This window comes from Callithrix jacchus, chromosome 4 (genome assembly GCF_049354715.1).
Source record: "Callithrix jacchus isolate 240 chromosome 4, calJac240_pri, whole genome shotgun sequence".
NCBI lineage: Eukaryota > Metazoa > Chordata > Mammalia > Primates > Cebidae > Callithrix > Callithrix jacchus.
In genome coordinates, this window is record NC_133505.1 from 32,220,357 (window position 1) to 32,235,258 (window position 14,902).

The 14,902-nt window shown below is 38.5% G+C and overlaps 1 pseudogene; it reads left to right on the forward strand.

The window, feature by feature from the left end:
* The first annotated feature begins 9,900 nt into the window (after nucleotides 1–9,900).
* On the forward strand, nucleotides 9,901–12,093 carry LOC144582258 (heat shock protein HSP 90-alpha pseudogene; annotated as a pseudogene).
* The last annotated feature ends 2,809 nt before the right edge of the window (nucleotides 12,094–14,902 follow it).

The window sequence follows — 14,902 nt, forward strand, 5'->3', positions numbered from 1 at the left end:
TAGGCATGTTACTATTATATATTATACAGATGAAAACACAAATAAGAATAGCCAAGAAAACTAAAAAAAAAAAGACTGGCCAGCCCTGTGAAAAATCTTGGTTGATTAAAAAACACAGATCATTGAAACTAAAAATTCAGAAATAGACCAAAGGGCCTATGAAAGTGTCAAAGTGCATCCAGGCTGCTACACAAAAATATTTTAGACAGAGTAAGAATTAACAACCTAAATATTTTTCACAGTTCTGGAGGCTGAAAGTGCAAATTTTGTGTTTGGTGAGAGCCCTGTTCCCCATAGATGGTACATACCTTCTTGCACAAGGGACAAAGGTGTTCTCTTTAACATCCTCTGAAAAGGCATTTATTCCATTTATGAAGATGAAGCACTCTTGGCTTAATCATCTGGCTTAGGCATCTGGCTTTGAGAGAGTTCTCAAAGGCCAGATGCCTAATACTCTCCACATATAAATTTGAAAGGGGACCTAAACATTCAGGCCAGAGCAATAATTTAGTAAGCAATAAAAGCAATGTGGAGAATGGCATCATTAATACTTGAGGTATAAAAATATGATGCTCTTAACACAAAAATAATTCATTTTTCATGGCATATAACAAAATAAAAGTCCAATGAAATTATATTTTTCATAAATATAAATATGTATGGCAAAAAGTTAAGTGTTGATAAGGTTAATTCTACAGGTGGTATCAGGATTTCCTAGGTTTCTGAGGATGGGCAAGGCTCCAGATTTTTCTTCTGTAATGTTTTCCTAGAAGGTGCCAATGCTCTTATGCAATTTGAAAGTAGATAAAAATGTTTGTTTCCATTTCAACATTTTCTACATTTAAAATAATAAAGGCCAATTTATAAATAATTCAACTATGATTCATCAGTGGTGCTGTGCTTAGGAAGACACAGACTCTCTGACACACACACGTGTAATTTTTGGTCAAATGGATTTCTCCTTGTGCCAGAGTCACAAATGTTACACTTGATCAGAGGTTTTCACAGGCAAGCATTGCTCTGCAGCCCTACCACAGACTTTAACCCTGAAACTATGATCCAGAGGTGAGGGATAAACATCCACCCTAGTGTTCTGATCTACATGAATCATTTCTTAATAATAACTTACATGGATCTGGAATCTTTTGTGAATTCATCAGCCACACACAGATAGATTTGAAAATTTGGACAGAAGTTTTTATTCTCACTGGGACTCCTGCCCTGTACTGCCAGCTTCTCTAGAAGTACACTTTTCTAATCACTCCTGAGACATTCCATCTAAAGTTATCTCTCTGTGTCAACATTATTGATCTCATAAAGTGGGATGAGAAATAGTTTAGAATCCAGCTATGCTAGTGTCTGTGTCCAGGATTTCTTACCTGACTTATGTTTCTGACTTACCTGACTTATGTTTCTGACTTACCTAAATATTGATAAGTGCAGATTTATCTCCAGAAGGTAGAAAAACTAAAGAAGAAATTCCAGTTCACAGAGGAAGACCTAATTGTTTCCAGATTAGGTCAAACTTAGTTTGACAGGAGTTCTGTGGCAAGCTCTTAGCTGACTAAAATCTGTGTAACCAGTAATAGTGTCAAGATGGCTATGAGTCCAAAAGCCAAAAGAACAGCTTTAGGTGGAGGCTAATCCTTTACTGAAGGCTCTAAATGTCAAAATCAAGATTTGATTGGCCTCAGGATGAATTGCACAAAGCAAATCTCCCCAAATATTTTTACTAAACCTTAATTGGAAAGTAAGACTCTAAATTGTTTAACCCTCACAAAAAATAAATTTCTGATCTTTTCACCTGGGATCTATATATGTGTGTTGGAGCATGCCTTTACCAGACAGCATGAAGTTACAACTCCCCTTGTGCCTCTACTTTGTACTTGCACAGACTTTCAAATACAGAGGTGAGAGCTTAGGGTTTCCTGGTCTTTGCTAAGCATGGCCCTTTGAATCCCCATTTCCTTCTATTATTAGGACTATGACCAGAGTCCCGATTCCCAGCAGCTTTTTGCTTTATCTCCTACGGCCTTTCAGTATGATTATTTTAAGGCCCAATTGATACCTTTGTTCCTGGTGGACTGGGTAGTTGATTTCAAAGTAAATGCTTTTACAAACATCTCAAGCTATTAATTTAAGTTTTCTCTGCTTTTTAAATGAAGTAATTCTGCTGTCACCTTTCCTCATAACTTGAGGGTTATAAATAAAGAAAGCATAAATATTTAATACAAATATTTAAAATACAAACAGCATAAAAAGAGACTGGGGGTGACTATATTAATAGCAGACAAAATACACTAAAAATTAGAAGAGAAAATAAGACATTATATAGTAATAAAATGTTTACTTGGCAAAAAGATAGTAATATTTTAAACAATTACATACCTAATAACAAAACATTAAGATATAGAAAGAGTAAGTTGATAGAATCAGAGCAACAAATAGACAGTTCTAAAATAATAGCTGAAGATGTTAATACTCCACTCAATAATAAATAGAATAATGAGACACATGATAAATTAGAAAGTAGAGAGCCTTCTACTCAAAGAAGGCGCTGTAGGACCAACTCAGGATTGTAGCTCCCAGTGAAACCTCGGATGGTGAGTAGATGCCACATTTCCAGACGGATCTTTATTGCCCACAGACCAGGAGATTCCCAGCTGTAGAAGCCGGACGGGCCACCAGCGCGACTGCTTGGGCTGGCGCAGCTGTTTGGGCCGGGGCCACAGTGCAGTGGCATTCCATACAAAATACACTGGTTTGGTTGCCCTATTAAACCGGCAATGGGAGATTTCAGAAGGCAGATTAGCACATTCATCTGATTAAATGGGACTTAAACAGAAAGCCAGGCCATAGATTCCCAGGCAGCAACGTGGTTCCAGCTGGCATGAGGGTCGCTGCACAATAAATCCCACAGGTCCTGGAGCCCTTTCAGCAGGCTACTGGAACACCTGAAAGAGAGTAAACTGTTCAACTTTAAAAAAAAGGGGGCTCTGAGGCAGGGAGCCAGATGATCAGGCTCGGCGGGTCACACCTCCACAAAAACAAACAAAACATAAATTGGAAATGCTCAGGGTCGAGAGCTTGACAGCAAGCATAGCTGAACCCAGAATGGTGCAGTTGATAGAAAGAGGGGCATCTGCCATTACTGAGGCACTCAACCCCTACAGAAGTATACTGCCATTCCTGATGCAGCCTGCCATTGCCAAGGCAACCCATCATAACATAGGGAGTCCACAACTACAGAGGTGGGCCATTAGCACAATGGCAGCTCTAGCCACACCTATATTAACAAGACTATAGGGAATTACACACGACAGCAGGGCAGAGCCCACAGCAGCAGGGCAGAGACCATGGCAACAAAGTGGACCCCATGGCAAAAGGGCAGAGCCCACAGAAGCTCAGCATAGCCACTACAGGCAGGCAGTAATTAGGCTGCCTCCCTGCTGGGCAGGACAGTGCAACAGATACTCATAAATAAAGCCCTAACTCTTCAGAACCAAGCACCTGAGGAGAAAAAGGGGCTTTATGAGTTCTGCTGCAGTAGACTTAAACATACCTGCGTAGCAGCCTTGAATGAACAATGGAGCTCACAGCTCAGCACTTGAGTTCCTATAAAGTACAGACTGTCTCCTCAAGTAAAAAGTACTGATAATCTTCTCAAGCAGCTCCCTGAACCCTGTACATCCAAAGAGTCACCTCACAAAAGACCGATCAGACTGACATTTGGCAGGCATCATTCAGGGACAAAGATAGCAGAAGAAGAAACGAGTAGCAATCCTCATGGTTTTGCAGATGCTACAGGTGTACCCCAGGCAAGCAGGGCCTGGAGTGGACCTCAGTAGTCCTACAGCAGAGGGGCTGGACTGTTAGAAGGAAAACTAAGAAACAGACATACTTCATTATTGACAATCTGGACGTCCACTCAGAGACACAATTCAAAAAGCAGCAACTACACAGACGACAGGTGGATAAATCCACAAAGATGGGAAGAAACCAGCGCAAAAAGGAGGAAAACAGCCAAAATCAGAACACCTCACGTCCCACAAGGGACCACAACTGCTCACCAGCAAGGGAACAAAGCTGGACAGAGAATGACTGTGATGAAATGACAGAATCAGACTTCAGAAGGTGGGTAATGAGAAATTTCCATGAACTAAAAGAACATGCTTTAACTAAATGCAAAGAAACTTAGAACCTTGTAAAAATAATTATAGGAAATGATAACAAGAATGGACAACTTAGAAACAAATATGAGAGAATTGATGGAGTTGAAAAACACAACACGAGAACTTCACGAAGCATGCACAAGACTCAACGGCCAAATTGACCAAGCAGAAGAAAGGATATCAGAAGTTGAAGATCAATTCAATGAAATAAAATCAGAAGGCAAAATTAGAGAAAAAAGTGCAAAAAGGAATGAACAAAATCTCCAAGAAATGTGGGACTATGTGAAGAGAGCTAATCTACATTTGATAGGTGTACCTAAATGTGATGAAGAGAATGAATCAAAGCTGGAAAATACTCTTCAGGATGTTATCCAGAAGAATTTCCCCAACCTAGCAAGGCAGGCCAATATTCAAGTCCAGGAAATACAGAGAACACCACAAAGATATTCTGCAAGAAGAGCAACCCGAAGGCATATAATCGTCAGATTCACCAGGGTTGAAATGAAGGAGAAAATGCTAAGGGCAGCCAGAGAGAAAGGTCGGGTCACCCACAAAGGGAAGCCCATCAGACTCACAGCAGATCTCTCGGCAGAAATGCTACAAGCCAGAAAAGAGTGGGAGAAAATATTCAACCTTTTGAAAGAAAACAACTTACAGCCCAGAATTTCATATCCAGCCAAAATAAGCTTCATAAGTGAAGGAAAAATAAAATTCTTCATGAACAAGCAAGTACTCAAAGATTTTGTCACCACCAGGCCTGCTTTACAAGAGCTCCTGAAAAAGGCACTACACATAGAAAGGAACAACCAGTACTAGCCATTCCAAAAACATGCCAAATGCTAAAGAGCATCAACAAAATGAAAAATATGCATCAACTAACAGGGAAAACAGTCACCTAGCATCAAAATGGTAGTATCAAATACACACATAACAATATTAACCCTAAATGTAAATGGGCTAAATGCACCAATCAAAAGACACAGACTGGAAAATTGAATAAAAAACCAAAACCCATCGGTGTGCTATATCCAGGGAACCCATCTCACATGCAAGGATACACAAAGGCTCAAAATAAAAGGCTGGTGGAAGATTTACCAAGCAAATGGTGAGCAAAAAATAGCAGAAGCTGCAATTCTTGTCTCTGATAAAATAGACATTAAAGCAACAAAGATCAAAAGAGACAAAGAAGGACATTACATAATGGTAAAAGGATTGATATTACAAGAAGAGCTAACGATCCTAAATATATATGGACCCAATTCAGGAGCACCCAGATATATAAGGCAAATTCTTAATGACTTAAAAACAGACTTAGACTCCCACACAATAATAGTGGGAGATTTTAACAGTCCACTGTTAAAATTAGACAGATCAACCAGATGGAAAATTAGCAAGGATATCCAGCACTTGAACTCAGACCTGGGACAAGCAAACATGATAGACATTTACAGAACTCTCGACCCTAAGTCCACAGAATATACATTCTTCTCAGCATCACATCACACCTACTCTAAAATTGACCACATGATTGGAACTAAATCACTCCTCAGCAAATGCAAAACAACTAAAAGTATAACAAACTGTCTCACACCATAGTGCAATCAAGTTAGAACTCAGAATTCAGAAACTAACTCAGAACCGCACAGCTTCATAAAAACTGAACAACTGGCTATTGAATGTTGACTGGATAAACAATAAAATGAAGGCAGAAATAAAGAAGTTCTTCAAAACCAATGAGAATGAAGACACAACATACCAGAATCTCTGGGAAACATTTACATTGGTCTCTAGAGGAAAATATATAGGTATAAGTGCCCACATGAGAAGAGTGGAGAGATCCAAAATTGACACACTAACGTCAAAATTGAAAAAGCTAGAGGAGCAAGATAAAAAAAACTCAAAACCTAGCAGAAGACAAGAAATAACTAAGATCAGAGCAAAACTGAAGAAGATAGAGACATGAAAAACCCTTCAAAAAATCAATAAATCCAAGAGCTGGTTTTTTGAAAAGAACAACAAAATAGACCACTAGCCAGATTGATAAAAAAGAAAACAGAGAATAACCAAACAGATGCAATAAAAAATGATAAAGGGGAAATCACCACAGATTCCACAGAAATTCAAACCATCATCACAGAATATTACAGACAACTCTATGCGTATAAACTAGTAAACCTGGAAGAAAGGGATAAATTCCAGGACACCTGTGTCCTCCCAAGCCTAAACCAGGAGGAAGCTGAAACTATGAATAGACTAATAACAAGGTCTGAAGTCAAGACAGAAATTAAGAGCCTACCACACACACACACACACACACACACACAAAAAAAAAAAAAAAAAAAAAAAAAAAGCCCAGGTCCAGATGGGTTCACAGCCGAATTCTACCAGACACACAAATAAGAACTGGTACGATTCCTTCTGAAACTATTCCAAATAATCCAAATAAAGGGAATCCTTTCCAAATCATTTTATGAAACCAACATCATCCTGATACCAAAACCTGGCAGAGACTCAACAAGAAAAGAAAACTTCAGGTTAATATCCATGATGAACATAGACGCAAAAAGCCTTCAATAAAATACTGGCAAGCCAATTGCAAAAGAACATCAAAAAGTTTATCCATCATGACCAAGTAGGATGCATCGTGGGGATGCAAGGCTGGTTCAACATATTGAAGTCTATAAACGTAATTCACCACATTAACAGAACCAAAAACAAAAACCACATGATTATCTCAATTGACGCAGAAAAGGCATTTGACAAAATTCAAAAGCCCTTTATGCTAAAAACCCTCAATAAACGCGGTATTGATGGAATGTATCTCAAAGTAATAAAAGCTATTTATGACTAACCAACAGCCAATATCATACTGAATGGACAAAAACTGGAAGCATTTCCTTTGAAATCTGGCACTAGACAAGGATGTCCTCTCTCACCACTCCTATTCAATATAGTACTGGAAGTTCTAGCGAAAGCAATCAGGCAAGAAAAAGAAATAAACGGTATTCAAACCGGAAAGGAGAAAGCCAAACTGTCTCTATTTGGAAACGACATGATGGTATATTTAGAAGACCCCATCGTCTCAGCCCAGAAACTCCTGAAACTGGTAAGCAACTTTAGCAAAGTCTCAGGACACAAAATCAGTGTGCAAATATTACAAGCATTTCTATACACCAATAACAGACTTAGAGAGAGCCAAATCAAGAACGAACTGCCATTTACAATTGCTACAAAAAGAATAAAATACCTAGGAATACAAATTACAAGGAACGTAAGGGACCTTTTCAAGGAGAATTACAAACCACTGCTCAACGAAATGAGAGGACACAAATAGATGAAGAAACATTCCATGTTCATGGTTAGGAAGAATTAATATGGTGAAAATGGCCATACCGCCCAAAGTAATTTACAGAATCAACACTATCCCCATCAAGCTACCATTGACTTTCTTCACAGAACTGGAAAAAACCTCCTTGAACTTCATATGGAACCAAAAGAGAGCCAGCATAGCCAAGTCAATTCTAAGCAAAAAGAGCACAGAAGGAGGCATCACACTAACGTACTTCAAACTATACTACAGAGCTACAGTAATCAAAACAGCATGATACTGGTACCAAAACAGAGATATAGACCAATGGAACAGAACAGAGGAATCGGAGGCAACATAATATATCTACAACCATACAATCTTTGATAAACCTGAAAAAAAACATGCAATGGGGAAAGGATTCCCTGTTTAATAAATGGTGTTGGGAAAACTGGCCAGCCACGTGCATAAAGCAGAAACTGGACCCCTTCCTGACACCTTACACTAAAATTAACTCCAGATGGATTAAAGACTTAAACATGAGACCTGACACCATAAAAACCCTAGAAGAAAATCTAGGCAAAATCATTCAGGACATAGGAGTAGGCAAGGACTTCATGACCAAAACACCAATAGCATTGGCAACAAAAGCCAAAATAGACAAATGGGACCACATCAAACTCCACAGCTTCTGCACGGCAAAAGAAACAGTCACTGGAGTGAATCGGCAACCAACAGAATGGGAAAAAATTTTTGCAGCTTACCCATCTGACAAAGGGCTGATATCCAGAATTTACAAAGAACTCAAGCAGATTTACAAGAAAAAAACAAACAAGCCCATTCAAAAGTGGGCAGAGGATATGGACACACACTTTACAAAAGAAGACATACATGAGGCCAACAAACATATGAAAAAATGCTCGTCATCTCTGGTCATTAGAGAAATGCAAATCAAAACTACATTCAGATACCATCTCATGCCTGTTAGAATGGCAATCATTAAAAAATCTGGAGACAACAGATGCTGGAGAGAATGTGGAGAAATAGAAACACCTTTACACTGCTGGTGGGAGTGTAAATTAGTTCAACCATTGTGGAAGACAGTGTGGCGATTCCTCAAAGACATAGAAATAGAAATTCCATTTGACCCAGCAATCCCATTACTGGGTATATGTCCAAAGGACTATAAGTTGTTCTACTATAAGGACACATGCACACGAATGTTCATTGCAGCACTGTTTACAATAGCAAAGACCTGGAACCAACCCAAATGCCCATCGATGACAGACTGGACTGGGAAAATGTGGCACATATACACCATGGAATATTACGCAGCAATCAAAAACGATGTGTCCATGTCCTTTGTAGGGACATGGATGAACCTGGAGAACATCATCCTCAGCAAACTGACACAAGAACAGAAAATAAAATACCACATATTCTCACTCATAGGTGGGTGATGAACAATGTGAACAAATGGGCACAGGGAGGGGGAATAGGGGAGGGACAGCGGAGAGGGGGAGCTGGGGAGGGATAACACTGGGAGAAATGCCAGATGTGGGTGAAGAGGAGGAAGACAGCAATTCACCCTGCCACGTGTGTACCTATGCAACTATGTTGCATGTTCTGTACATGTACCTCAAAACCTAAAATGCAATTAAAAAATTGTAAACATTGAAAAATGAAAAAAAAATAGAGAGCCTGACAAACAAAACAAACCAAATCGATCTCACAGATATATACAAGACACTCCATCAAACAAGAGAGTACACACTCTTCGCAAATGCAGATGTGGAATTTTCCATGTTGGGTTGTATATTAGATCAAAAATTAAATCAATAACAGAAGAAAAACTAGAAAATTTGCAAACTTGTATAAATTAAGCAACATACTCTTAAACAACCAACAAGTAAAGGAAGAAATCACAAGGGAAGTAGGAAAATACAGAGGAAGAAAAATGACAAAGCAACATATCAAAAGTTATTGGAAGCAGCAAAAACAGTGCTAAGATAAAAAGTCTGCAGCTAGCGGGGCACAGTGGCTCACACCTATAATCCCAGCACTTTGGGAGGCCGAGACGTGTGAATCACAAGGCCAAGAGATCGAGACCATCCTGGTCAACATGGTGAAACCCTGTCTCTACTAAAAATACAAAAATTAGCTGGGCATGGTGGCACATGCCTGTAGTCCTAGCTACTCGGAAGGCTGAGGCAGGAGAATTGCTTGAACCCAGGAGATGGAGGTTGTGGTGAGCCGAGATCTCATCATTGCACTCCCCCAACTGGGTAAAAAGAGCGAACCTCCGTCTCAAAAAAAAAAAAAAAAAGCCTGCAACTAAAAAACATTTAAAAAGTACAAAGACCGCAGTTGCTTCAGCATCCTGGTGCTGCTGCACTGTGAAGCCTGTGCAGTCCTTTAGCCAAGATGCCTGAGGAAACCCAGACCCAAGACCAACCAATGGAGGAGAAGGAGGTGGAGACGTTCGCCTTTCAGGCAGAAATTGCTCAGTTGATGTCACTGATCATCAATACTTTCTATTCGAACAAAGAGATCTTTCTGTGAGAGCTCATTGCAAATTCCTCAGATGCCTTGGACAAAATCCGGTATGAGAGCTTGAAGGATCCCAGTAAACTGGACTCTGGGAAAGAGCTGCATATTAACCTTATGCCGAACAAACAAGATCGAACCCTCACTATTGTGGATACTGGAATTGGAATGGCCAATGCTGACTTGATTAATAACCTTAGTACTATGGCCAAGTCTGGGACCAAAGCATTCATGGAAGCTTTGCAGGCTGGTGCAGATATCTTTACAATTGGCCAGTTTGGTGTTGGTTTTTATTTTGCTTATTTGGTTGCTGAGAAAGTAACAGTGATCACCAAACATAAAGATGATGAGCAGTATGCCTGGGAGTCCTCAGCAGGGGGATTATTCACAGTGAGGACAGACACAGGTGAAACTATGGGTCATGGTATAAAGGTTATCCTACCCCTGAAGGAAGACCAAACCGAGTACTTGGAGGAATAAAGAATAAAGGAGATTGTGAGGAAACATTCTCAGTTTATTGGCTATCCCATTATTCTATTTTGGAGAAGTGGAAGTCAGCAATGATGAGGCTGAAGAAAAGGAAAATAAAGAAGAAGAAAAAGAAAAATAAGATAAAAAGCCTGAAGACAAACCTGAAATTGAAGATGTTGGTTCTGATGAAGAAGAAGAAAAGAAGGATGGTGACAACAAGAAGAAGAAGATTAAGGAAAAGTACATCGATCAAGAAGAACTCAACTAAACAAAGCCCATCTGGACCAGAAATCCCGACGATATTACTAATGAGGAGTATGGAGAATTCTACAAAAACTTAACCAATGACTGGGGAGATCACTTGGCAGTGAAGCATTTTTCAGTTGAAGGACAGTTGGAATTCAGAGCTTTTCTACTTGTCCCACGACGTGCTCCTTTTGACCTGTTTGAAAACAGAAAAAAAAAAGAACAACACCAAGTTGTATGTATGCAGAGTTTTCATCATGGGTAACTGTGAGGAGGTAATTCCTGAATATCTGAACTTCATTAGAGGGGTAGTAGATTCAGGGGGTCTCTCTCTAAATATTTCCCATGAGATGTTGCAACAAAGCAAAAATTTGAAAGTTATCAGGAAGAAATTGGTCAAAAAATGCTTAGAACTATTTACTGAACTGGTAGAAGATAAAGAGAACTACAAGAAGTTCTATGAGCAGCTCTCTAAAAACATAAAGCTTGAAATATGTGAAGACTCTCAAAATTGGAAGCTTTCAGAGCTGTCGAGATACTACACATCTGCCCCTGGTGATGAGACGGTTTCTCCGAAAGACTACCGCACCAGAATGAAGGAAAACCAGAAACATATCTATTATATCACAGGTGAGACTAAGGACCAAGTAGCTAGTTCAGCCTTTGTGGAACGTCTTCGATCTAGGCCAAACATGGCCTAGAAGTGATCTATATGATTAAGCCCATTGATGAGTACTGTGTCCAACAGCTGAAGGAATTTGAGGAGAAGACTTTAGTGTCAGTCACCAATGAGGGCTTGGAACTTCCAGAGGATGAAGAAGAGAAACAGAAACAGGAAGAGAAAAAAACAAAGTTTGAGAACCTTTGCAAAATCATGAAAGACATACTGGAGAAAAAAGTTGAAAAGATGGTTGTTTCAAACTGATTGGTGATGTCTCCATGTTGTATTGTCATAAGCACATATGGATGGACAGCAAATATGGAGAGAATCATGAAAGCTCAAGCCCTAAGAGACAACTCAACAATGGGTTACATGGCAGCAAAGAAACACCTGGAGATAAACCCTGACCATTTCATCATCGAGACCTTAAGGCAAAAGGCAGAGGCTGATAAGAATGACAAGTCTGTGAAGGATCTGGTCATCTTGCTTTATGAAACTGTGCTTCTGTCTTCCAGCTTCAGTCTGGAGGATCCCAGAGGGATGCTAACAGGATCTACAGGATGATCAAACTTGGTCTAGGTATTGATGAAGATTACCCTACTGCTGATGATATCAGTGCAGCTGTAACTGAAGAAATGCCACCCCTCAAAGGAGATGATGACACATCATGCATGGAAGAAGTAGACTAAGTTCCAGCTGAGGGATGACTTACCTGTTCAGTATTCTACAGTTCCTCTAATAATATATTTTCAAGGATATTTTTCTTTATTTTTGTTAACATTAAAAAGTCTGTATGGCATGACAACAACTACTTTATAAGGGGAAAATAAAGATTTCTGTCGACTTCTAAGTGATGCTGTGATACTTTAGGCAGTAAAGCAGAGCTAGTAATGCTTTTTTAGTTTCACATTGACTTACATTAACAGATCGAGGTACTGTGTGTTGTAAGATGTATGTAACATGTTAACTTTGTGGTCTAAAGTGTTTAGCTATCAAGCCAGATTCCTTAGTAGACCAAATCTTGTTATCGAAGTGTTTCCAAGCTATACCTTGATGTTTAGAAGAGAAGTATTTGTTATATCTTGTAGGATCTACTCTCTGAACTTTTCATTCCCCGTACCTGCCAATTCTGCATGTACTAGTCCTCTAGAAATACGTTAAACAGAAGCAAATTGATGAAACTCTCCACAGGGCTTGTTTCCCAAAGAAAAGTATTGTTTGGAGGAGCAGTTACTAGCCTACCCAAGCATATCATAAGCTTTTCAAAAATAACTCAGAGCCAGCCTTGTGGATGGAAATGTAGTGCTCAAGTTACATTCTGCTTAAAGTTGTAACAAATACAGATGAGTTAAAAGAAAAAAAAAGTACAAAGACCTTAAATCAATAATAACTTTGTCCCCTAGCAATTCAGAAAAATAATACCAAATTAGATTTAAAGAAAAAAGTAATAAATAAAGCTTTTAGCAGAGATAAATGAAATAGAGATTATACAAACAACAGAATACCAAGAAACTAAAAACTAGTTCTCAGTTCTTCAAAAAAGAATTAACAATTGGCAAATCTTCAGCTATACTGAAAAAAATCAGAGTATTTACATAATAAAAAGAGAAATAAATATGAGACAATATTAATTCTAAAGGATAAGAATGTTTTAAAAAGTGTACTATAAAGTATGAGAGGACAATAAATTGGAAAATCAAGATTAAATAGGCAGATTTCTATGTATACAAGACTTGATTACAAAGAAATACAAAATCTGAATATACCTACAACTATTACGGAAATGGAATCAGTCATTAAAAACTTGATGAAGAAAAACCTTTGATTTGTTGGCTTCACTAGTGAATTATGTCAAGCATTTATAGAAGAAAAATTATTTCCAAACTCTACCAAAACTACTCAGCCAAATCCGAGCTAGCCACATTCAGCAGCCTACTAGCAAGATTACACCCCATGACCAAGGAGAATTTATTATTGGAATGCAAGAAAGTTTTAGCATATGACTGGTTTCTGTGCAGTGGTATTTAGAAATTAATTGCAACCAGTTACAGATTTCTTTACTCCATCTCCACTCCCACTGCTTCACCTTTCTTAACAAACATTTTAGCATATGAAAATTAATCAATGCATAGAGCACATTAATATGTTTTTATTAAAAAATATTATTAATACAGAAAAAGGAGTTTACAAAATTCAAAATATTTTACTTCTTTTTACACAAAGACAATTATTTAAGATCTTTATTAACAGGTGTTTGCAGTTTGTTGACTTTTTGAAAAAATCAAGTTGTAAACTTTTATTACAAATTAAAAATGAAGTTCTTAAAAATCTCAATTTGACCAGATATGAAACAATTTAAAAACCTTTAACGGTGTATTGAGAAAAACCAAGCTTTTTTAAAAAACACATTTGTTATTACCAAAATGAGACATCTTTAGGTAAAAATAATAAAAACCCCATGCTGCATAGATAATGCAGGTAGTTGTATTTATCTTGTCAATGGGCAAAAGCAAGCACTTAAGGTGTTCAGCTCCAATCTTTAGTTCATTTCTTATTGCTAGAAATTCTTTTTTTTTTTAATTTTATATTGGATTATAGGTTTTGGGGTACATGAGCAGAGCATACAAGACAGTTGCGTAGGTACACACATGGCAGTGTGCTTTCTTTTCTTCTCCCCTTCACCCACATTTGGCTTTTCTCCCCAGGCTATCCCTCCCCACCTCCCCCTCCCACTGGCCCTCCCCTTTTCCCCCCAATAGACAACAGTGTTTAGTACTCCCCTTTCTGTGTCCATGTGTTCTCATTTTTCATCACCCGCCTATGGGTGAGAATATGCGGTGTTTCATTTTCTGTTCTTGTGTCAGTTTGCTGAGGATGATGTTCTCCAGATTCATCCATGTCCCTACAAACGACACAAACTCATCATTTCTGATTGCTGCATAATATTCCATGGTGTATATGTGCCACATTTTTCCAATCCAGTCTATTATCAATGGGCATTTGGGTTAATTCCAGGTCTTTGCTATTGTAAACAGTGCTGCAATGAACATTCGTGTACATGTGTCCTTATAGTAGAACGATTTATAGTCTTTTGGATATATACCCAGTAATGGGATTGCTGGGTCAAATGGAATTTCTATTTCTAAGGCCTTGAGGAATCACCACACCGTCTTCCACAATGGTTGAACTAATTTACCCTCCCACCAACAGTGTAAAATTCTTCCTTTTTCTCCACATCCTCTCCAGCATCTGTTGTCTCCAGATTTTTTAATGATCGCCATTCTAACTGGCGTGAGATGGTATCTCAATGTGGTTTTGATTTGCATCTCTCTGATGACCAGTGATGATGAGCATTTTTCATATGATTGTTGGCCTCATATATGTCTTCTTTCGTAAAGTGTCTGTTCATATCCTTTGCCCACTTTTGAATGGGCTTGTTTGTTTTTTTCCTGTAAATCTGTTTGAGTTCTTTGTAAATTCTGGATATCAGCCCTTTGT